We start from the raw sequence: 25,721 nt of genomic DNA on the forward strand, positions 1-25,721 counted from the left end.
TAAATAGTTGTTGTTTATCACCTATTGGTAGCTACATACTTGCAAACTTGTGTTGCAGTAGATGGCTGTGATCCGGTTTTATTACTCCATGAACAATTTTGTCCCACTCACATTTTTGTTCAACTTGTGTTACTTCTTTCAGACAAATTAGGTGACTTTCACATCTAAATCTAAAGCATGGGGGGAATGCTGCTACCACTCCTGTCAGCTTGTTGCACATTCTCACAACTATTATATTTACATCAGTACAATGATATTACCATATTACAAATATTACTTACAAAAGTAAAGTTGTACGGTCGTTTTTGAATTGGAGGCTCCAAGGGGAAGGTTCATTCACTTATCGAAAATGGCTCTCTTGCAGCACACAATGGCCTCCTTATTTACAAATACATTAGACTCTTACCAAACCGGCCATTCCTCGCACATACGGGTGTTAGATTAGCGGAAATGCAGGATTGTTGAGAGTGGCTAAAATTTAGTATAAACACGTAGGGACTGTACTTTATCAAATCAAAAGATACATTCATTTTTACAGAAAACTTGGTCCTTGAGTGTGTACATGCATATTAGTATCACTCGACATTTGCTATGAAACATGTCCCAAAGTTTTAGTTGTCACAATGATGATACGCGACGGTAGTATGCTTTATCACACAACGGCTTTACGAGCATTTCACTGGTCCTGCCATGTTTGTCGGTTGCGGTGGCCATGTGGTTCTAGGCGCTTCAGTCCGGAACTGTGTGACTGCTACAGTCGCAGGTTCGAATCCTGCCTCGGGCATGGATATGTGTGCTGTCCTTAGGTTAGTTAGGTCTAATTAGTTCTACGTTCTAGGAGACTGATGACCTCAGATGTTTGGTCCCGTAGTGCTCAGAGCCATTTTGAATTTGCCATGTTTCTGATTGTTGCATAATGTACTCCAGGAAGATGTCTCCACCTTCAGGATTAGCAGTTTGAGATATGTGATTCTTCAATTTCTCCAGGCATAGTTTATGATGAAATAAATCTCGGGTGAACAGCCTGGTATGAGCGTGCATAGGACACAATATTTCGGCAATCGACTACTTTGCCATCATCAAGTGTGCTGATGCACTGAAACAGCGCATCTGATGATGGCAATGTGGTCGATTGCCGAAATATTGTGTCGTATGCACACTCATACCAGGCTGTTCACCCAAGATTTATTTCGTCAGTTTGAGATATCATCATGTTCTCTCCTCCTATGTTCCCTTCTTCATCAGTTTCATCTTAACTTTCCTGTGAGCTTATGATTACCTCTTTTCTGCTGAAGTTTGATCATAACTAATTGCTCATCCAACACTGTTGCCAGTAACAATGGTTTTCTGTGAAGAACCTCATTTCAGTTTATATCTAATATCGAGTTTCTGCTTGAGGTGTAGCATAATGTGTTTCCCTTTACAAGCCATGATAATGATCCATAAGGAAATCCACAATTTCAAAGTGTACGGGAATGTTGAACATTATAATTAACTGACAACATTGTTGCAGATGAAATTTCATTATTGTAGGTGTCATTTCAGGTTAAACGACTAGAAGTGGAAAGCGTGCCGGATTACTGAGAGGTCGGACTACTGAGGGCCGTATTAGCAAGAGTTCAGTGTATGTGACAGTTGTTTCATGCATGTTCTTGCCGAAAGTAGGTGACTTTAATAGATGTGTGTACATTGTTGTTTTATGTCTGTTTTGTGTGATGGTGATGATGATGATGAAAGAAGGAAGAGGGTGAAACTCACTCTCATTGCACAGGCTATTCCTCTCGAATAGTGCAAAAGTGTCAGCCAAGCTTAACATCCCCGTCTGATGGATGGTTCACCATTGACCTCTTTTCATGAGACACTGCGAGGAGGTTTGGAATTTAATGTGGGACATCGGCGCAAAGCCCGTTGATCAGAAACTTTATGGCACCAGCACTTGGTCCCCTCCCAGTCAAATATTGACAGTAAACATTTCATCCACCACCAGGATTCAAACATTCTTATCTCTGGAGGGAAGCACCACCACACAACAATGCTTTAATGACCTCAACTATGGAGGTAGGTATCATTATTTATGAGCCATGACAATAGAAGCCCTTTACAATACACTACTACTTCTCGCGCAACCTCAAAATGCACTCTCCTACTTCTGATTTGACTATCAGGGATGTTTATTAGACAATCTGGTAATTTGTATGAGTAGCTAATGAGGTATGTCTTCTAATTTTCTCTTGAATTGTGGGGAGTCACAGTTTCTTATTTTGTGTTAGATGGGTCTTGTAGAACATCTTACCTCTAGAGTACGTGACTTCGTTTTGAACCCTGGACTAGGAGGCACAGTCTACACAAAAACAAAATTTGTGTTGCATTGTGACTGTGTATATCACAGATCATCTCAAACTGAATTTTATTACTAGCAGAAAAAATTACTAAGTAGAAATGTACTAGGAAGTGAGTGTAAGAATGCCAAGATCATTGAAAAGGCTTCTGCAAGATATGCAGTTATGTACTGTATACAGTATTCTTACTGCTCTCTTGTTGTTTGTTGTTGTGGTTTTCAGTCCAGAGACTGGTTTGATGCAGATGCTACTCTATCCTGTGCAAGCTTCTTCATCTCCCAGTACCTACTGCAACCTACATCCTTCCGAATCTGCTTAGTGTATTCATCCCTTGGTCTCCCTCTACGATTTTTACCCTCCACGCTACCCTCCAATACTAAATTGGCGATCCCTTGATGCATCAGAATATGCCATACCAACCGATCCCTTCTTCTAGTCACACTGTGCCACAAATTTCTCTTCTCCCCAATTCTATTCAGTACCTCCTCATTAGTTATGTGATCTACCCATCTAATCTTCAGCATTCTTCTGTAGCGCTGCATTTCGAAAGCTTCTATTCTCTTCTTGTCTAAACTATTTATCGTCCATGTTTCACTTCCATACATGGTACACTCCATACAAATACTCTCAGAACACTTAAATCTATACTCGATGTTAACAAATTTCACTTCTTCAGAAACACTTTCCTTGCCATTGCCAGTCTACATTTTATAACCTCTTTACTTCGACCATCATCAGTTGTTTTGCTCCCCAAATAGCAAAACTCATTTACTTCAGCATCACCCGATTTAATTCAACTACATTCCATTATCCTTGTTTTGCTTTTGTTGATGTTCATCTTATATCCTCCTTTCAAGACTCTATCCATCCCGTTCAGCTGCTCTTCCAGGTCCTTTGCTATCTCTGCTCTCTTATTCTGAGCAAGTACTTTAAAGTGTGATCAAAAGGTTTTTGTTTGCGGGCATTTTTGAGGGTGTTGCTGCAGTGTATATGCAACGTATCACAACTCCAATGAAGGTTAGGAATTATTTCTGCATTCATGTTTTTATGATGTGGATGCAAGAAATGTGGAAACGTGAATTATGATGATTTTATTATCAAACGTGTCCAAGGACCAACATACTGTTATTCCTTTCTTAGGTGCTGAAGGACAGACATCATACACATTCACCAGAGAATGAAAAATGTGTATGGGGCAGCATATACATTGAAGTCCTCCTTTGTGAAATGATGAGCAAGGGGTATTGCAAATATCTTAATGCAGAAGTTGCACTGGCTACCCACTCTACAGTCCTATGCTATTATCACACCTTCAGTCCCTTGAAAAAGGTTGTGAAGGGTCAATGATTCCTGTCTGACTGTGGATGTGTGGCAGGCAGTTACAGAATTCTTCACGCAGCAGAACGTGGTATTTTATAAAATGGGTGTCTTCAACCCATGTGTGGAGTGCTTGCCTCAGTGGTTTTGCCTGATTGGCATACCGATTCTGGACTGTACAGCCTTCAAACAGAAACTTTTTGGTTGCGCCCAACATATATTTACTTTAGGAGCACTGACCCAGATGAAAACACCATAAGTCAACAAGGAGTTAAAATACACAAAATAATCCAAATCTCTTGTCTTTAGGTCAACACATTAAGAGTTGCTCCAGAGGGCATAAGACACAGAACTGCAATAGCTCATGACAACATCACTAAATCCCCCTCATAGTTAACAGAACAAGAATATAACAATTCCAGATCCAAAGAAAGCAGGTGCTGACAGGTGTGAATATCACCAAACTATTAGTTTAGTAAGTCATGGTTGCAAAATACTAACATGAATTCTTTACAGAAGAATGGAGAAACTTGTAGAAGCTGACCTCTTGGAAGATCAGTTTGGAATCTGAAGAAATGTAGGAACACGGGAACGTGCAATGCAATACTGACCTTATGACTTCTTTTAGAAGATAGTTTAAGGAAAGGCAAATCTATGTTTATAGCACTTGTTTACTGGAGTACCCTCTTTGAAATTCTTAGGGTAGCAAGTGTAAAATACAGGAACTGAAAGGTTATTTACAACTTATATAGAAGCCAGACAGCAATTAGAAGAGTCCAGGGGCATGGAAGGGAGACAGGGGTAAAGAAGGGAGTGAGACAGTTTGTAGCATATCCCCCATGTTATTCAATCTCTACATTGAGCAAAAATGGAAATGAAATGAGCGTATGGCATCATTGGCCAGGAGGCCCCATTCGGGGAAGTTCGGCTGCCAAGTGCAAGTCTTATTGCAATCAACGAATGCCCAGAGAGAAGAAAAACTTTGAGGTTTGATGATGACATCGATATTCTCACAGGGACAGCAAAGGACTTGGAAGAGCAGCTGAATGGAAAGGACAGGGTCTTGCAAGGAGGATATAAGATGAATATCAACAAACACAAAAAAAGGATAATGGAATGTAGTCAAATTATATATATGAAGATAGTAACTGTTCTCGAAAGAACAGATATCATTGATGAGCGTGCAGCTTCTCTAGAATAAATGATAATTAACTGAAACCCTCAGCTGCCAACAGGTGTTGTTGATATACCTCAACGGGGACAGCTGAAAATGTGTGCCCTGACCGGGACTCGAACCCAGGATCTCCTGATTACATGGCAGATGCTCTATCCATCTGAGCCACCAAGGACACAGATGAATAGCATGACTGCAGGGACTTATCCCGTACACATTTCCCGTGAGACCCATGTTCCCAACTGTCCACAATCTACATACGTAATGTACCTAATAGATATTTGCCCATCCACGCATTATTAGGAACATTACGTATGAAGATTGTGGACAGTTGGGAATGTGGGTCTCACGGGAAATGTGGGGATAAGTCCCTGCAGTCGCACTATTCATCTGTGTCGTCGGTGGCTCAGATGGATAGTGTGTCTGCCACGCAAGCAGGAGATCCTGGGTTCGAGTCCCGGTCGGGGCACACATTTTCAGCTGTCCCCATTGAGGTATATCAACAAAACCTGTTGGCAGCTGAGGTTTTCAATTAATTATCATGTAGTCAAATAAAATCAGTCGATGCTGAGGGATTTAGATTAGCAAATGAGACACTTAAAGAAGTAAATGAGTTTTGCTATTTTGGGGAGCAAAATAACTGACGATGGCTGAAGTAGAAAGGATATAAAATGTAGACCGGCTATGGCAAGGGAAGGATTTCTGAAGAAGATGGAAGGATTTCTGAAGAAGACAAATTTGTTAAAATCAAGAACAGATTTAAGTACCAGGAAATCTTTTCTGAAAGTATTTGTATGGAGTGTAGCCATGTATGGAAGTGAAGCATGAATGATAAACAGTGTAGACGAGAATGAAATGTGGTGCTACAGATGAATGCTGAAGATTAGATGGGTAGATCATGTAACTAATGAGGAGGTACTGAATGGAATTTCGGAGCAAAGAAATATGTGGCACAACCTGACTATAAGAAGGGATCGGTTGGTAGGACATGTTCTGAGACATAAAGGGACCACCAATTTAGTACTGGAGGGGAGTGTGGGAGATAAAAATTGTAGAGGGAGACCAAAAGATGAATACAGTAACCAGATTCAGAAGGCTGTAGGTTCCAGTAGTTACTCAGCTTTGGCCGGCCGGGTGGCCGAGCGGTTCTAGATGCTACAGTCTGGAACTGCACGAGCACTACGGTCACACGTTCGAATCCTGCCTCGGGCATGGGTGTGTGTGATGTCCTTAGGTTAGTTAGGTTTAAGTAGTTCTAGGGGAGTGATGACCTCAGATGTTAAGTCCCATAGTGCTTAGAGCCATTTGAACCACTACTCAGCTTGCACAAGATAGAGTAGCTTGGAGAGCTGCACCAAACCAGTCTTCAGACAGAAGACTACAACAAAACAGTTAACATTAATTCTGGAGTGTAAAAATTAAGCTGATTTCTGTTGTAGTACGTTGTCACAATTCGAAACAGATAACAAGAAATAATTCCAATTCCAATGAAAGCAAGTGCTGAGAAGTTTGAATATTATTGAACCATCAGTTTGAGTAGTCATGGTTGCAAAATATTGACACAAATTATTTACAGAAGAATGGAAAAACTAGTAGAAGTCAACCTCATAAAAGATCAATTGAGTTCCAGAGAAATGTAAGGACACACAAGGCAATATTGACCTTATGATTTACTTTGGAAGTTATACATTTATAGAATGAGTATACTTAGAGAAAGCTTTTGACAGTGTTGACTGCAATATAGTCTTTGAAATTCTGAAAGTAGCATGGATAAAATATGGCAAAAATATGGCAAGTGAAATGTTACTTACATCCTGTATAGAAACCAGGCTGCAATTACAGAAGTCATATGACATCAAAGAGAAACAGTAGTTGATAAAGGTGTCAGATAGTACTGTAGCCTATCCCTGATGTTAATCAAACTGTACACTGATGGAGCAGTAAAGCAGACCACAGTGAAATTTGAAAATAGAATTAAAGCCAAAACAGAAACTCTGATGTTTGCCAATGACATTGAAATTCTATCAGACATGACCGAGGGACTTGGAAGTGCAGCTGAATAGAACTGATAGTTTTTGAAAATAGAACTGATAGTGTACTGAAAAGAAGCTAAAAGACAAACCCCAACAACAGCTTGAGAAGGGTAAGGGAGAGTATTCCAGTGAAATCGTGCAATGGTGATACGGCACGGTAACCGCCCTGTTAAACTGTTGGAAACTTAGTCAGCTGGTGTCGTAATTTTGAAATGAGAGTTGTTATGGTGGTCCCGTAATAAGTATTTCACTCGAAGTTCTGTTGCAACACAGGCAAAGGTTGATTGTAGAAACTAAGCCACTGGATAATACAAGTAATGTTATTATAGTATACGCCCAACTGACTCCACAAAATAAGAGGGCGCGTACACTCGCGAGTGAGTGGTACAAAATAAGAATTAATACCGTAAAGAAAATGGGTCATACATTTAGTTCTGTTGGTACACACTCAGTTGTATGCAAACTTAACGATCAGGATAGATTAGATTAGATTAGATTAGATTAATACTTGTTCGATAGATCATTAATACGGCACTTCGTAATGATGTGGAACGTGTCAGGTTAATACAAGGTGTCTATACAAGATATTACACTACACAAAATATTGCATGACACTAATGTTTAAGTTGTTGTTGTTGTTTCCCCCCCCCCCCCCTTTCCCCTCCCCCCCCCCCTTAATTTATATCTAAAAATTCAGCCAATGAGTAGAAGGAGTTGTCATCTAGAAATTCTTTTAATTTATTTTTAAATGTTAGTTGGCTATCTGTCAGACTTTTGATGCTGTTTGGTAGGTGACGAAAGACTTTAGTGGCAGCATAATTTACCCCTTTCTGTGCCACAGTCAGATTTAACCCTGCATAGTGAAGATCATCCTTTCTCCTGGTGTTATAGCTATGCACACTGCTATTACTTTTGAACTGGGCTTGATTATTAACAACAAATTTCATAAGTGAATATATATACTATGAGGTTACTGTGAGGATCCCTAGATCCTTAAATAGATGTCTGCAGGATGACCGAGGGTGGGCTCCAGCAATTATTATGATTACACATTTTTTAGCAATGAATACTTTTTACGCGATGATGAATTACAGCAGTATATGATGCCATACGAAAGCAGTGAATGAAAGTAGGCATAGTAAGCTAATTTACTGAGATTCTTATGACCAAAATTTGCAATAACCCTAATAGCATACGTAGCTGAACTCAGACGTTTCAGCAGACCATCAATGTGTTGCTTCCAGTTTAACCTCTCATCAATGGACACACCTAAAAATTTTGAAAATTCTACCTTAGCTACAGACACGTACATTCTACATTCTAAGTACTATCATTCCTAAGAATTGTGATTAAATTGCATTTATTCATCTAAGAAGGAAAACTATCGGACTTCCAAATTAAATGAAAAGAATGACTGCAGGTTCCGAATGTCGTGGCAAATACATCGAAACTGACATTGGCGGCCATGGAGGGAAAGAGATGAACACATACAGGTACTTCTATTGTTGAACAGCGCCATCGTGAATATCATTGCCTCCATATAAAATTAAAATAATAATAATCTCCCAGAGTTACAGGAGCTGGGATCCTTCCTACAGTAAATCAGAGAACATATTGACCACGAATCGCTTTCATCGTATAACACCATTTCACTTTAAAATTACACAACACGTCTTACCACACGGACAGGAGAACAACAAAAGGTAACTAATACTTAAAACTAATAAACGAAGAGCGTAAAGCTTCTTTTCTCCATCAGTGTTAAATACTTTTCACATTAATCTTTGGTATGAGAGTTGAATAACTATCTATCCATTTATCAATAAGAAAAAAATTATATAAGTTCCTTTACAGCACCAAGCTGAGAAAGGTACCCAGGTTGCCGAATGGCAAGATTTGCGTACAGTATGTGTCAGTATTAGTGGTGAGAACTGACACGTACAAAAGTGTAAGGGAGGGAATATCATAAAATGCTTGTGTGGAAAAATGTTCTTAAACCAACTGGCAGTAGCAAGAAAAATGTTTCTGAAAAAAAGAGAACTTTGTTAACGTCAGATATAAATTTAAGTGTTAGGAAGTCATTTCTGGAGATATTTGTCTGGAGTGTAACCTTGTACGGATGTGAAACATGGGCAGTAAATAGCTCAGACAAGGACACATATCCGTTCCCCACAAGTCACTTTATGGTCTGTGGTGGAGGGTACTTATAATACCAAGACCAGCTCCACCATTCTAAGTTACTTTTGTGATTGACACATCAGAAAAATGATTGTTTGTAATGCACTGTATGGGCTCTTAATTTCTCTGATTTTCCCGTTGTGGCCATTTTACACAACATACGTGGGAGTAAGAAATTTGTTGTCCAAATATTCTTGCAACATACTCTTTCAAAATTTTAACAGTAAACTTCTCGATGCACGCCTCTCTTATATCATCTGCCACGGGGCTTGTTGGACTTCTAGGTAATGCCGCCACACCGACAAGACAATTCTGTGATGAAACTCGCCACTCTCTGTTGGATCTTCTCTATCTCTGTTAATCCTACATCGTAAGGGTCACAGAATCTGCAGAACAATTGTTTGTATGCCACTTCTTTCATGGGTGAATTACACTTCCTAATGATTCCTTCTATGAATTGCATCCAAGCACCTACTTTTCCTAGAATTTGTTGTGTGTGATTATTCCACTGTAGATCACTCTAAATAGTTACTCCTAACTATTTTATGGTGTTTTAGGTGGGTAGAATTTGAAAGGGAAGAGGATGTACTGGACTGAATCATAGAAAAAAAATTATGGCAGAACTTGACTAAAAGAATGGATTTGTTGATAGGGCATTTCCTGAAATGTCAAGGAATTGTCAATTTGGTAATGGAGGGAATGGGGAGGGGGGAGGGTGAAAATGGTAGAGATAGACTATAAGGTACAAAGACAGTAAGCAGATACAAGTGGATGTATGTTACAGCAGTTCTGCAGAAATTCAGCTGAAACTAACTTCTTACTTGTAACATCAAATGCCATTAAGAAGTAAATGGACTGAGCAAAAGGTAGAAATTCCTAAAAACACCCTGTGGATGCATCTTTTGCAATAAGTAATAAACTCTAATGCACTGTGTTCACAAATTTGCAAACACACGCATAGGAAATTTTCAGACACATTCAGAGCACTTTCCTTGGCACTACACTAAGCCTCAAAAGTAGGTTCAGTGTTTTTTTCATCTGGGTCCTTCCTCCCACACAGCGCTTCTCTCCTCCCTTCCCCTTGTCACCCCTCCACCCCCACCACAATTTCGTCCTTCACCATTGTTCCCACTCAGAGCTTTGTCTCTCGGAGGAAGTTTCATCTCCAGGGGGCACGTAACTGCCCAGATGAGAAAGTGCGTCGGCTTCTTTGTCCTTACCAAACTTCTTTTCCAGACCCCGTCTTCGTCTGTGTCCTCATCCTGCAAGGTCTCCAGCTTTTTTAGGTACGAAGTGGGATGCGCAAGTGTTACTCACTTAGTGAAACGAGCTTTGTTTGAGAAGCAACCTTTGATAAAAGTTACCTGACCACTTCTGTGGCACTAAAACATAAACGTCAAATGCACACTAAGTGAAAGTAATTTGGCCTGAAGACTGGTTTGATGCAGCTCTCCATGCTACTCTATCCTGTACAAGCTTCTTCATCTCCAAATAACTACAGCAACCTACATCCCCTTGAACCTGCTGTAATGGAACACCTTTCCTAGCATAACCTTTTTTTTATGTAGAAGTAGCCAATAACAGGATTAATCTCATATGTGAACTTTCTCAGCTGTTTCACTGAAAGAATTTCATATGATTTTGTATATGATGTATTACATTTCAGACTATAATGTGTAAAAAGAAATTGTTAGTACTCTGTACATGTAGTTAAAATTACTCTTCTTTTAGAAACATTCGAAATTACGAAATTTCGGGCATATTTAAAATTCATATTACTAACTGCACAATCAAATGCCAATTATTAAATTTATTTCTGGATTCATTTATAAAACGATGAATTTCTGGATTCATTTATAAAACAATGATGTGGCTTTGTAAAGATTCTTCTTTTGTCAAGAAAGTATGTAAACTCTTTTTGCTTTATAAGCTCTTTGGAATATTGTGAGTACTGCACAATTTTAGAAGTAGTGGGCATGCCACTGATGGAAACACATGTATTTTGCTAATCTTGTCAACAACAATGTAATTGATGTAGTTGTTGTTGTTGTGGTCTTCAGTCCTGAGACTGGTTTGATGCAGCTCTCCATGCTACTCTATCCTGTGCAAGCTTTTTCATCTCCCAGTACCTACTGCAGCCTACAGCCTTCTGAATCTGCTTAGTGTATTCATCTCTTGGTCTCCCTCTACGATTTTTACCCTCCACGCTGCCCTCCAATACTAAATTGGTGATCCCTTGATGCCTCAGAACATGTCCTACCAACCGATCCCTTCTTCTGGTCAAGTTGTGCCACCAACTTCTCTTCTCCCCAATCCTATTCAATACTTCCTCATTAGTTATGTGATCTACCCATCTAATCTTCAGCATTCTTCTGTAGCACCACATTTCGAAAGCTTCTATTCTCTTCTTGTCCAAACTATTTATCGTCCATGTTTCACTTCCATACATGGCTACACTCCATACAAATACTTTCAGAAATGACTTCCTGACACTTAAATCAATACTGGATGTTAACAAATTTCTCTTCTTCAGAAACGCTTTCCTTGCCATTGTCAGCCTACATTTTATATCCTCTCTACTTCGACCATCATCAGTTATTTTGCTCCCCAAATAGCAAAACTCCTTTATTACTTTAAGTGCCTCATTTGCTAATCTAATTCCCTCAGCATCACCCGACTTAATTAGACTACATTCCATTATCCTTGTTTTGCTTTTGTTGATGTTCATCTTATATCCTCCTTTCAAGACACTGTTCATTCCATTCAACTGCTCTTCCAAGTCCTTTGCTGTCTCTGACAGAATTACAATGTCATTGGCGAACCTCAAAGTTTTTATCTCTTCTCCATGAATTTTAATACCTACTCCGAATTTTTCTTTTGTTTCCTTTACTGCTTGCTCAGTATACAGATTGAACAACATCGGGGAGAGGCTACAACCCTGTCTTACTCCCTTCCCAACCACTGCTTCCCTTTCATGTCCCTCGACTCTTATAACTGCCATCTGGTTTCTGTACAAATTGTAAATAGCCTTTCGCTCCCTGTATTTTACCCCTGCCACCTTTAGAATTCGAAAGAGAGTATTCCAGTCAACATTGTCAAAAGCTTTCTCTAAGTCTACAAATGCTAGAAACGTAGGTTTGCCTTTCCTTAATCTCACGTGTTCCAGTGTTTCTACGGAATACAAACTGATCTTCCCCGAGGTTGGGTTCTACTAGTTTTTCCATTCGTGTGTAAAGAATTCGTGTTAGTATTTTGCAGCTGTGACTTATTAAACAGATAGTTCGGTAATTTTCACATCTGTCAACACCTGCTTTCTTTGGGATTGGAATTATTATATTCTTCTTGAAGTCTGAGGGTATTTCGCCTGTTTCATACATCTTGCTCACCAGATGGTAGAGTTTTGTCAGGACTGGCTCTCCCAAGGCCGTCAGTAGTTCCAATGGAATGTTGTCTACTCCGGGGGCCTTGTTTCGACTCAGGTCTTTCAGTGCTCTGTCAAACTCTTCACGCAGTATCATATCTCCTATTTCATCTTCATCTACATCCTCTTCCATTTCCATAATATTGTCCTCAAGTACATCGCCCTTGTATAGACCCTCTATATACTCCTTCCACCTTTCTGCTTTCCCTTCTTTGCTTAGAACTGGGTTTCCATCTGAGCTCTTGATATTCATACAAGTCGTTCTCTTATCTCCAGAGGTCTCTTTAATTTTCCTGTAAGCAGTATCTATCTTACCCCTAGTGAGATACGCCTCTACATCCTTACATTTGTCCTCTAGCCATCCCTGCTTAGCCATTTTGCACTTCCTGTCGATCTCATTTTTGAGACGTTTGTATTCCTTTTTGCCTGCTTCATTTACTGCATTTTTATATTTTCTCCTTTCATCAATTAAATTCAATATTTCTTCTGTTACCCAAGGATTTCTACTAGCCCTCGTCTTTTTACCTACTTGATCCTCTGCTGCCTTCGCTACTTCATCCCTCAAAGCTACCCATTCTTCTTCTACTGTATTTCTTTCCCCCATTCCTGTCAGTTGTTCCTTTATGCTCTCCCTGAAAGTCTGTACAACCTCTGGTTCTTTCAGTTTATCCAGGTCCTATCTCCTTAAATTCCCACCTTTTTGCAGTTTCTTCAGTTTTAATCTACGATTCATAACCAATAGATTGTGGTCAGAGTCCACATCTGCCCCTGGAAATGTCTTACAATTTAAAACCTGGTTCCTAAATCTCTGTCTTACCATTATATAATCTATCTGATACCTTTTAGTATCTCCAGGGTTCTTCCTTGTATACAACCTTCTTTCATGATTCTTAAACCAAGTGTTAGTTATGATTATGTTGTGCTCTGTGCAACATTCTACCAGACGGCTTCCTCTTTCATTTCTTAGCCCCAATCCATATTCACCTACTATGTTTCCTTCTCTCCCTTTCCTTCACTCGAATTCCAGTCACCCATGACTATTAAATTTTCGTCTCCCTTCACAATCTTAATAATTTCTTTTATTTCATCATACATTTCTTCAATTTCTTCGTCATCTGCAGAGCTAGTTGGCATATAAACTTGTACTACTGTAGTAGGTGTGGGCTTCGTATCTATCTTGGCCACAATAATGCGTTCACTATGCTGTTTGTAGTAGCTTACCCGCATTCCTATTTTCCTATTCATTATTAAACCTACTCCTGCATTACCCCTATTTGATTTTGTGTTTATAACCCTGTAGTTACCTGACCAGAAGTCTTGTTCCTCCTGCCACCGAACTTCAGTAATTCCCACTATATCTAACTTCAACCTATCCATTTCCCTTTTTAAATTTTCTAACCTACCTGCCCAATTAACGGATCTGACATTCCACGCTCCGATCCGTAGAACGCCAGTTTTCTTTCTCCTGATAACGACATCCTCTTGAGTAGTCCCCGCCCAGAGATCCGAATGGGGGACTATTTTACCTCCGGAATATTTTACCCAAGAGGACGCCATCATCATTTAATCATACAGTAAAGCTGCATGCCCTCGGGAAAAATTATGGCTGTAGTTTCCCCTTGCTTTCAGCCGTTCGCAGTACCAGCACAGCAAGGCCGTTTTGGTTATTGTTACAAGGCCAGATCAGTCAATCATCCAGACTGTTGCCCCTACAACTACTGAAAAGGCTGCTGCCCCTCTTCAGGAACCACACGTTTGTCTGGCCTCTCAACAGATACCCCTCCGTTGTGGTTGCACCTACGGTACGGCTATCTGTATCGCTGAGGCACGCAAGCCTCCCCACCAACGGCAAGGGCCATGGTTCATGGGGGGGGGGGGGATGTAATTGATGGTTTTATGAAAATCAAAATTGTGAAGTCAGTGTGAGTTAGAAAATTGTGAAGTCAGTGTGATATAGAAGGAGGGGATAAAATAAAAGAAATATACAAGCAAATCTTCATCAGTTATTTAGTCATCAGGAACCCACAATGTTAAGTCAAAATTTCAACCGCAAGAATGTACCCCTACACGCAAGACTTGGAGCCAACAACAAGAAGAGAAAATGAAGAGAAGTAAGAAGTTTCTCTTTTGTATATCTAATGCGTCTCGAAGTTTTTGAAAATAATGAAGAGACTAAGAGAAATTTAATGGTGATGTGTGTGTGTGTGTGAGGGGGGGGGGGGGCGAGGGGGAGGGGGGGGTAAGATTACACTGCTCACAGTATTCTTGTTCAGGTAAGCCATAGGTGAAATTTGGGGTCAAGTGCACAGTCCGATTCCACTCACTCATCCGCTTTGACCAGTGGTGTCCCATTAGACATCATGCACTTACAGTCTGAAGGATGAAGGTCGCCTGCGTCGTCTGTGGTTGTCTAGGTAACTGGTGTAACCATGCCGTTTATTCCAAATATGTCATTACCGGAAAGCGTGTGGTTAGGCGGGAACCCGAGAGCACCTCTTAAGTTGTTGCTAGAGAAACAAGTAGTGATGATATTTATAATTTTTGTCCTCACAAATATTTTGTTGTTTCTGTCTGTATGTGGTACAATTTGCAAGGCTAAGTTTAGGCAGAAACCTAAGATCATAGTTTAAATTGTTCTGAGCGAAACTATTAGCGATTATAAATATAATCTTGTTTCTCACAAATATTTGGCTGTTATTTAAATGTGGTCTACTTTTCAAGGGTGAGATTATTCAGGAATGTAAGAGCACAGCTGAAATTGTTGTTAGTGCAATTTATAATCTTGTTTCTTACAAATACGTGGCTGTTTCTTTTGAATGTGACATTTTATTTTAAATAGATTAGTCTTGTAAAGGGGGGGGGGGGGGGAAGGGGCGTTGTCAAGTTAAATTTGCGATACCAATTATTATGGTCTGCCTTTGTGAGGCAAACTGAGGATCTACTTCACTGAGAAGTAGCGGCTCTGGTTTCGTAAAAATATGGCCGGGAGGGCGGGAGAGCGGTGTGCTGACCACATGCCCCTCCATATCCGCATCCAGTGGCGTCTTTGTGCTGAGGATGACATAGCAACCAGTTGGTACCGTTGGGCATTCATGGCCTGTTTGGGCAAAGTTTCCTTGTGTGTGTAATAATGTGATCTACTGGGGGGGGGGGGGGGGGGGGGGGGGGAGAGGGCCTGGTATTGCTGTCTTTTTTGAGCTATATACATCAAGCTAAATATTCAGTTCCAATTGTGAGTCTTCTGTGGACAAACTTCAAAACCATTATACAATATGCATTAGATGAGTATGTGCCAAGCAAGATCGTAAGAGATGCAAAAGAGCCACCGTGGTACAACAACCGAGTTAGAAAACTGCTGTGGAAGCAAAGGGAACTTCACAGCCATAAACATAGCCAAAGTCTTGCAGACAAACAAAAATTACATGAAGTGAAGTGTAGTGCGAGAGGTGTTCAATGAATTCGAAAGTAAAGTTCTATGTACTGACTTCGCAGAAAATCCTAAGAAATTTTGGTTTTATGTCAAAGCAGTAGGTGGAGCAAAACAAAATGTCCAGACACTCTGTGACTAAAATGGTACTGAAACAGAGGGTGACAGACTTAAGGCCGAAATACTAAATGTCTTTTCCCAAAGCTGTTTCACAAGGGAAGACTGCACTGTAGTTCCTTTTCTAGATTGTCGCACAGGTGACAAAATGGTAGATATCGAAACAGATGACAGAGGAATAGAAAAACAATTAAAATCGCTCAAAAGAGGAAAGGCCACTGGACCTGATGGGATACCAGTTTGATTTTACACAGAGTAAGCGAAGGAACTTGCCCCCCTTCTTGCAGTGGTGTACCGTAGGTCTCTAGAAGAGCACGCTCCAATAGATTGGAAAAGGGCTCAGGTCATCCCCGTTTTCAAGAAGGGACGTCAAACAGATGTGCAGAACTATAGCCCTATATCTCTAACGTCTATCAATTGTAGGATTTTGGAATACGTATTATGTTTGAGTATAATGACTTTTCTGGAGACTAGAAATCTACTCTGTAGGAAACAGCACGGGTTTTGAAAAAGACGATCGTGTGAAACCCAGCTCGCGCTATTCATCCACGAGACTCAGAGGGCCATAGACATGGGTTCCCAGGTAGAACGCAGCATGTCATTCTCAATAGAGAGAAGTCTTCCGAAGAAAGAGTGATTTCAGATGTGCCGCAGGGGGAGTGTCGTAGGACCATTGCTATTCACAATGTATATATAGAGGACCTTGTGGATGACATCGGAAGTTCACTGAGGCTTTTTGCAGATGATGCTGTAGTATATCGAGAGGTTGTAACAATGCAAAATTGTACTGAAATCCAGGAGGATCTACAACGAATTGACTCATGGTGCAGGGAATGACAGTTGAATCTCAATGTAGACAAGTGGTCAGCAACTGGAAGCAGTTCATTCCATAAATTATCTGGGAGTACACATTAGGAGTGATTTAAAATGGAACGACCATATAAAATTAATCATCGGTAAAGCAGATGCCAGACAGAGATTCATTGGAAGAATCCTACAGAAATGCAGCCTGAAAACAAAGGAAGTAGGTTACAGTACGCTTGTTCGCCCACTGCTTGAATACTGCTCAGCAGTCTGGGATCTGTACCAGATAGGGCTGATAGAAGAGATAGAGAAGATCCAACGGAGAACAGCGCGCTTCGTTACACGATCATTTAGTAATCGCGAAAGCATTACAGAGCTGACAGATAAACTCCAGTGGAAGACTCCGCAAGAGAGAAATGCTCAGTATCTCGGTACAGGCTTTTGTTAAAGTTTCGAGAACATACCTTCACCGAGGAGTCGAGCAGTACATTGCTCCCTGCTACATATATCTCGTGAAGAGAACATGAGGATAAAATCAGAGAGATTAGAGCCCACACAGACGCATACCGACAATCTTTCTTTCCACGAACAATATGAGACTGGCATAGAAGGGAGAAACAATAGAGGTACTCAAGGTACCCTCCGCCACACACCATTAGGTGGCTTGCAGAGTATGGATATAGATGTAGATGTAGATTTTTTGTTTGGTTTATTCTGGAAGTGTTTGTGTGCTATTTTTCAATTATATGGTTGTCTTGGATAGATGTAAAATGCATATTAGTGTCAAATCCATAGTTTATGGTGTCACCAGATTAACTGGTGGCGATTCTGATATTCATGCAATGTATTTACACTACAGACAAATTTGATTTCTTTTCCTGTCGAAATAAGACTGAAATAAACAAGGAATGAGGACACAAGAGGTACAGTACTCAGTTAGTACGCAATAAAAGTGGCATAATGAAAAAGTAAATTGATTCAGACAACATATTCTAAATATTTGTGAAGGTCACTGTAATTGATGTGTTCCCACAAGTGTCTGCTTGCTGATATACACAATTACCATGTAGCTTAACTATGTTAGTTCTTTCTGCCATGCAACTCTTAGCTTCAGACATAAAATTTTGTAGCTGTGTATCCATCTCTGTGAAATGTGAAAGTAAAATTTTCTGCAGTCCAGATCTTTAGATGTAAATTATTCATTCAGTATTCCCATCAAAACCACCTTAAAGTTCGTATGTTTTATTGCCTGCAAACACTGGCACAAAGTATTAGATAATCACCCATACACCTACTGCAGTCACCCCAATATCTGAAATGTTTTCACACTGTAAATTATTATAAGAAAGCAATGAAGCTAAAATAGAACCAATTTCTGCATTTATTCTAAGAACTTCAGTAAAACTGTGAGTTTGTACTTTACCACCGAGAACATCTCAGAACAAGTGATGGCAATATTATTGTCATAAAACTGTCATCACAATTACATCATCATGATCATTTCTCTATCTCATGTTGATGAATCCACTTTCCAAGGAATATTCTGTGAACTGGAGATCATTTATTAGATCAAACAATCAGTTTACAATTACTCCAACTAGCGATACTGCTGCATCTCCTACAATAGAAAAGCCTGTAACAAACATAAAAAAATCATTGATTTGAGCAATGGACAGTGCCAATGAATCACTGGCCATTTCTTTGCTGATGGCAGCTCATGAAAGCAAAATTTGTCTCTCACTATTTATTCAGTACAAATAAGTGAAGTAAAGCTCTTTTTCAAATATTGCCAGATTAGAAACACACATTTACGGAATGATACACTATGATCAATGTTGCATGTCTCATTACATGCATGTTACTGATAGGGTTTGATTACTTTTTTATACAGGTGTTTTCCTAATGTAATCCTAAAACTGACATCAATGCCAGGGCAGAATGTAAGACCAATATTTCAAAAAAAAATACAATACACATTAAAAACCAAAAAATTTTAAAAACAGTTTGCAAAGGGCAACAAAATATTTATAAAAATATGATGAACTACTGGTAAAAATTTTAAAAAGCTTTTGCAAGTCTTGCCCAACAGCCTGGGAAAAAGTGATCATTTTTGGATAGGACAAGTATAGTGCCAAATGTACTACTTATTTACCTACAATGATAGATGGTATATTATGTATTATGTGTATTACAGTGCACATAGAGCAGAACCTCAGATGCACATCCAGTATCTTTCTCATGGACGCGGCTTTCATACACTGTCCAGCCTCATCAACATGACCACCCATCAAAAGCCTGAATAATTATCTTTTGCAGCATGAATCACTGCAAGACACGCAGGAAGAGAATCAGTGACATGTGGGAAGGTACCGACAAGGATGTAGAGCCATGCTGACTCCAGCACTGCTGCCAGGTATGCTAGATTTCCCAGTTGAGGATCCTCAGTGTGAACAGCCCAATGGAGATAGTCCTACGGATTCTTGACTGGATTTAAATCCAGGTAGTTTGGTAGCTAGAGGAGCACAGTAAACTCATCCTGGAACTCTTTGAACCATGCATATCCACTGTGGATTGTGTGACATGTTGCATTGTCCTTCTGCCAGATGTCACCATGTCGAGGAAAAACAAACTGCTTGTACGGGTGGACATGGTCCCCAAGGGTAGATGCATACTTGATCCATTGTGCCTTCGACAATGACAAGGTCACCCAAGGAATGCCACAAAAACATTCCCTTCCCCAGCTTGGTTCAAATGTTTAATGCTGTACAGGCAAATGGCATCTGTCCGATGGGGCAAAAAAATGTGTTTCATCTGCAAAGGCCACATATTGCTGCTCAATGGATGTCGGTATCGGGACGCATATTCCAGCCTTCATCACTGACGAACAGCATCAGCATGGGTGCATGAAACAGGCACCTACTGTGGGAGCCGCATACACAGCACTGTTCGATGGGCGGACATTGAGGAGATGCTGTTGATACTTCCTTGTTTGATCTGGATGGTCAGTCACTCAACAGTTGCATGTCTATTGACCCATGCACATCTCTGCGTCCGTCATTCACCCTGTCATCTATGGCCCATGGTGCACCACAGTTGCTTTGGTGCTGGTTTTGAATAGGACCATTTTGCCATGTACCGTAAATTTTTACCATGGTGATAAGCAAACAGTTTATAAACTTAGCAATTCCGGAAATTTTCCACCCTTGACCAGAAAGCCAGTGATCATGTCATTTGGACATCAGATAAATTGCTCCGTTTCTGTATTATGACAACGACTGCAATATTTTCCACTCCCCCCACTGCTATTGTTGCCACATGCTGTCTGTCAGTGATTATTGAACACTGACATTCAATATAGGTGGTGATCACCTTAATGTGACTGGACTGTGTATGTGAAGCAACTATAATAACAGTGGACAAAAAATTAGCTGATGCTTTGATTAAACTAGCTCTCCTGCTATGTTTCGTCTAGCGGTAGGCCGCCATTGTAGTGCTGTCTGATAATTAACGTAAGTTTTATCTGTATTTTGAAAAATATAATAGAAATTGTTATTAGGAAGTGTGTATTATTGACTTCATTGTCGCCTCTCATGATCGCAACCATTAATTATAATTAACAAAGATTTTACAGAACTTCGCAGTACAGGGAGCTCATTTCCCCTAGCACGATTTAGTCGGCCATTACGCTGACTGTATTATTTAATTAAAATATCATATCATAATATTAAATGTAAATGCGAGAGACTTCTCAATTGTGATCTTTCATTGATTTCAAAGTTAAAAAGAGTCAAAATAGATTTCGTTTACTAATATTTAGAATACTGAGTGAGTTCAGTATGTTTCATTTTGGCCGCCTAACGGCAGACGAGATTCTTTCCAGTTTTACCTTGCAAATACTGAAAAAGAAATATTAAAAATCATTACATTACGCAATATCTCAGTTAATCTTTGTGTAATTTGGTACATGAATAAACAGTAGCCCCTGAGAACCATATTAATAATTACAGTTTGCGCAAGAATACGCATATTTTCTTATCTAAATAGCAGCGCTCACGCAAACAATTTATTAGAAGGCGGTGAGTCGCGCCCTGTGTTTTAAAAAAATATTATATCGTGCGTACTTCGGGGCAGCTGATGTCGGTACGAGTGTTATCGCGGTATAAGTCTCATGCTAGCCCACAATATTTAAAGCCACCCCAACCAAAATCATAAAATATATAATTATAAAAATAAAAAAATATACACTTATACCGTGATAGAGGGCATTATGCTAAGCCCATGTAACCCTGCCCGAGTGTTAGTCAAACCAGCAACATATGAAGGGGGGACCCAAAAATAACCGAAATTCTTTCTAGAAAGCATATACTTTATTGTTTTCAAATACAGCCTTAATCTCCTTCGAAGTACTCTCCATTAGCATTAATACACTTGTCCAAACATTCATAACAGTGTTCGAAGCACCTTTTAAATTCGTCCTCTTTGATGCCTGCTAGCAATTTCATGACATTTCGTTTTATGTCTTCCACATCTGCAAAACGCTTCCCTCTCAAGTCGCTTTTCATCCTCGGGAATAGGAAGAAGTCCGAGGGTGCTAAATCCGGCGAATAGGGCACGTGGGTCAAGGTAGTCGTCTTCGTTGAGGCCAAAAAGTGGCGAACACTCAGAGCCGTGTGCGTGGGAGCGTTGTCGTGATGCAGGAACCACACGCCAGAATCCCACAAAGCCGGACGTTTTCGCGACAAACTTCTGCGAAGCCGTTTCATAACCTCCAAATAGAATTGTTGGTTTACTGTCTGGTTTTCAGGGACAAATTCAGAGTGTACGGTCCCTTTGATGTCAAAAAAATAGATCAACATAGTTTTCTCATTCGATTTCACTTGTCGAGCTTTTCTTGGTCGAGGTGAGCCAGGTGACTTCCATTGTAATGACTGTTGTTTACTTTCTGGATCGTACCCATAGCACCATGACTCATCACCTGTAATGATTTTGTTGAAAAAAATGTGGATCATCTTTGAACGCGTCCTTCATTTCGAGACAGGCTCGGACGCGACTATCCCTTTGATCTCCGGTAAGAAGCTTCAGCACAAATTTTGCTGCCGCTCTTCAAAAATCCCCAAATCGATGGTCAAGAGGCGCTGAATCCAGTTCGAGACGAGTTCCGAATGAGTTCTCGAGTTGGTCGATTGTCCTGCGTCGATCTTCTCTGATAAGATCACGGATTTTGTCGATGTTGCCTTCGCTTCAAGCAGTTGAAGGTCGACTGGAATGGGGCTGATCTCCAACCACCGTTTCTCCCTTTTTAAACCGAGAAAACCATCGGTACACTTGCGTTTTACCAACAGCACAGTCTTTGTAGGTTGTCTGAATCATGCAACAGTTTCTGCTGCGTTCTTGCCAAGCAAGAAACAAAACTTCACTGCCGCACATTGTTCGTAAGAACTAGCCATTTGCTCGTGTCATGTCTGCACTGTACGCACACTCAAAGAACTGCCAAAGAAACCACACTTCTCACTGTTGGGTGACGCCGCGTGGCAGAATGACTCAGCAGAGCTCCTACTACAACTCTCTGGCGGCGCAACCTGCTACTACAAGTACACGATGTGCAGCATTCCGATTCCGGTTACTTTTGGGTCCCCCCTCGTATGTATGCAGCCCTGTGAACATGACTGTAATCAGGCCGATACTACTACAGTACATGGCTGTTGTGCAGGGCAGCTTAAACACATGGGGCTGGAAATTTGCCCTACAAATCAGGCTGATAAAGCAGGCCAATATTATTCCCACAGAACAGACCTGTCGTGCACGTCATCCTAGATGTCAGGGGAGGAGAAAAAGAGTGTATGCTGTAACTCTGCGCATACTGGAGCTAGGAAGTTATAAACCCAGGAGTGCTGATACTCATGAAGTTTCCAGTGTGTGTGTGTGTGTGTGTGTGTGTGTGTGTGTGTGTGATTGTGTGTAATTACTCCATATTCTAAAAATTTGTAAAATCTTTCTTACATGCATCTTTCCTGCACTGTGAACAAAGCCATAGTGCTGCGCACAGAGCAATGACAATTTACATTGTTGGTAGTAGAAGTGAACTGCTGCCAAAAAATATTCTTGTCGAGGCATTACATTTGCCAATCACCGAGTAAAACCCTGTGACTACGTTATATACAGTCAGTAGTGTACATTTTTAGGTGAACATTTATTGAGTACAGACATGCATTACTGCCAGTAGTTCACATAATTTAGACTTCTCGAAGTCACGTAATTTACTGATATATGTTATAGCAGGTGTGAATTTTACTATATAAAACATGGTCCTTATCAAAGTCGACAGTGATAAGAAATAGGCATAATATTGAAAATCTACTTCGATGGTGACAAAAAGTTATTTCAAGTTTATTCAAAACACTTAGAATTATAAACCAGACACTGAAAGTAGGTGAGTTAGGAGGCATCCAGCTGACAAGTTAATAAACTTCGATCTGCTCTTCCACTTCCAGCTTGTTGATCGGTTTCGATGAAGCTCGACAGAGCATAAAGATGCAATTCACAGTTAGAAAACAGCATCATATTACTATGGCACAGGCAGTGTTGAAATAATCCAAGCTGTCTCATTTCTGTTTTGACACACTATAGGAATCTTAACTCATACGTAAGACTGTATCAATCGAAACTACAAGCAAATTCATTAAGGAAATAAATGTGATGAAAAAATGATCCTGTGAAAATAACAAATTATTATCTCTAAGAGAACACACTTGCATAACAATAGGAAAAGCAGCACAAAAATAATTTTGTACACACTGATGGAGGTTTTTATGCTGTCTATTATTACATACCTTGTTTATTATTATACGAGCTACCCAGGTACATTGATCATAGCATTTATACATATGTGACTGAAAATTACAGCTGTCATCCACATAAAGCAAAGAAATGGTTAGGCAAAATCAGGACTTAGAAGACAATATTTTATGTGCAAGGGCACTTCTCTCTCACATAAATTTTAATCTCTCTCTTTCTCTCTCTCTTTGCTCCTTCTGAGTGGGGAACATGTGCCACCACAGAAAATGGGTATAAGAAACAGAAAATGGAAAAAAATTCAAAACACAACCAGTGGGCTTTTTAAACAGGGTGCTTATCAACTTGACTGGCATAGGGTAAGCGCGAGGAAGCTGTGCAACAGAAGCTAAGAATGCAGGAAAACAAAAAGGGGCACGAGATGTCGCGCAGCACATGCAAAGCATTTCTGCAAACAAGAAACAAAACTGCAGCCAGTTTCCACAAGTTAGACAGACTAAAGAAGAGTAGCAGCAAACGTAAAGACAGGAAAGTTTTGACAAGGAAAATTAAAAAAAAGCAATCTTTTTTCTCTTCTGTAATAAAGAAAAACAACAAAAAACAGTGATCTCCCTTTTCACTATTTATAACTTTCTATTATTTATATATCTTTTTAATTATAACGTGATATTTACAATCAGAGGTTGTGTGGGTGCTATAGACGTGAGCGATCAAGCTCCATGAAAGAACAAAACTCTATGAACATTCAGTAAGCATTTCAGAGAACAATTATTGATACAGGAAAATTCGTATGTGAGTAAACATTCGATTCCTACAATTATTGAGTATCTTCATCCAGAAATATTATTTTCAATTTGTTTGTGATCTACTATTCTGTCAGTAAACTGTCTGTTATATTATCTTCACTTTCATTACTCCACTGTAATTACCACGTGTTACAAGGTTTTAATGAATTCCACCCATCCATAGCTCCATTGGCAGCTGTTAATATGTGCTCTGGTATTAATATAACTTGCAGCAAAATGTGCATTGTGGACACTGTCCTGTTTTTGTATTTTGTTGCCTACATGTGCTACATTTGAAGCCCAAACAAATTTATATAAGTTGTGCCATTAGAAAAAGATAAATTATTACTATGGTAAAATTTTTTAATCGAGAGCAAATATAAATATATTTAAATCCCAGTGAAAATTTCAGCAAAAGTGTCTAAATTACAATAACTAACATTCGTGTATCAAGCCAAGAAAGTGACCCTTGCAAAATGGACGTACTCAATAAAGAACTACGTATTTGAGTTTGTCACTCCACGGAAAATATTCATCTCTCACAGACCACAACGGAAAAATATTCTTGGGGTAAAGGAAACCAAAGATATTAATAAATATTAAGCATATGCTCAAAAGATATCATACCAGATGACTATATGCAAATATCTGAATTGTTTCATTCCCCCCGTTACATTTATAATTATTTTATGCTCAAAATTATAGTGACTTTGATGAAAATTACAACTGGAATGACCTCTCTGCTACATCAAAGCCATTTCCCTAACTGAAGTCAATAACTTCCAACAAATCATGAAGTGCTTACTAAATGTTCTATCATTGACAATTATCTTTTGTGCTTTTAACAAACTATACAAGGATTATTATTTCAGTGTAGCATTACAATTTTGCAAATGACACTAAAGCCTGTTGGGCATCAAACTAATCTCCAGGGAAACAAACACTATATTAACAGAAATAATTAATGCAGTTTGAAATTTGTGAGATTAGGTACTTTTGTTTTAAACAGTGGTGCATTTATAAGGATTCTGTGCAGTATTAGGGGCAACACACTAATGGTCAAAAATGAGTTTCATATTCATTCACTGTGTATTTCATTTATCCAAAAAGGGGTTTATAATCAAGTTTTCACAATTGGAACTACATAATTTTGTGCATTTTTCCTATACATCTATTGGTACAGGGACTAGGAGACTTGAACTAATCATACCACACATGTATAAAACAAATTTAAAACAGACTTTTATCACTAAAATATGACCTTCACTGAGGAATTTCCCATGAAGGAGTGCCTTTGTGCAAGTAAAGAATCAAATCAAATTAAATATAACTGA

The 25,721-nt window shown here is 39.6% G+C and overlaps 1 protein-coding gene across 1 annotated transcript in view; it reads right to left on the reverse strand.

Annotated features, from left to right (window-relative positions):
• LOC124553492 (protein PRRC2A-like) overlaps positions 1-25,721 on the reverse strand; it is a 1,723,518-nt gene that overhangs the window by 489,744 nt on the left and 1,208,053 nt on the right. The gene's annotated exons all lie outside the window — the stretch shown is intronic.

Source organism: Schistocerca americana, chromosome 11, assembly GCF_021461395.2.
Source record: "Schistocerca americana isolate TAMUIC-IGC-003095 chromosome 11, iqSchAmer2.1, whole genome shotgun sequence".
Classification (NCBI taxonomy): domain Eukaryota; kingdom Metazoa; phylum Arthropoda; class Insecta; order Orthoptera; family Acrididae; genus Schistocerca; species Schistocerca americana.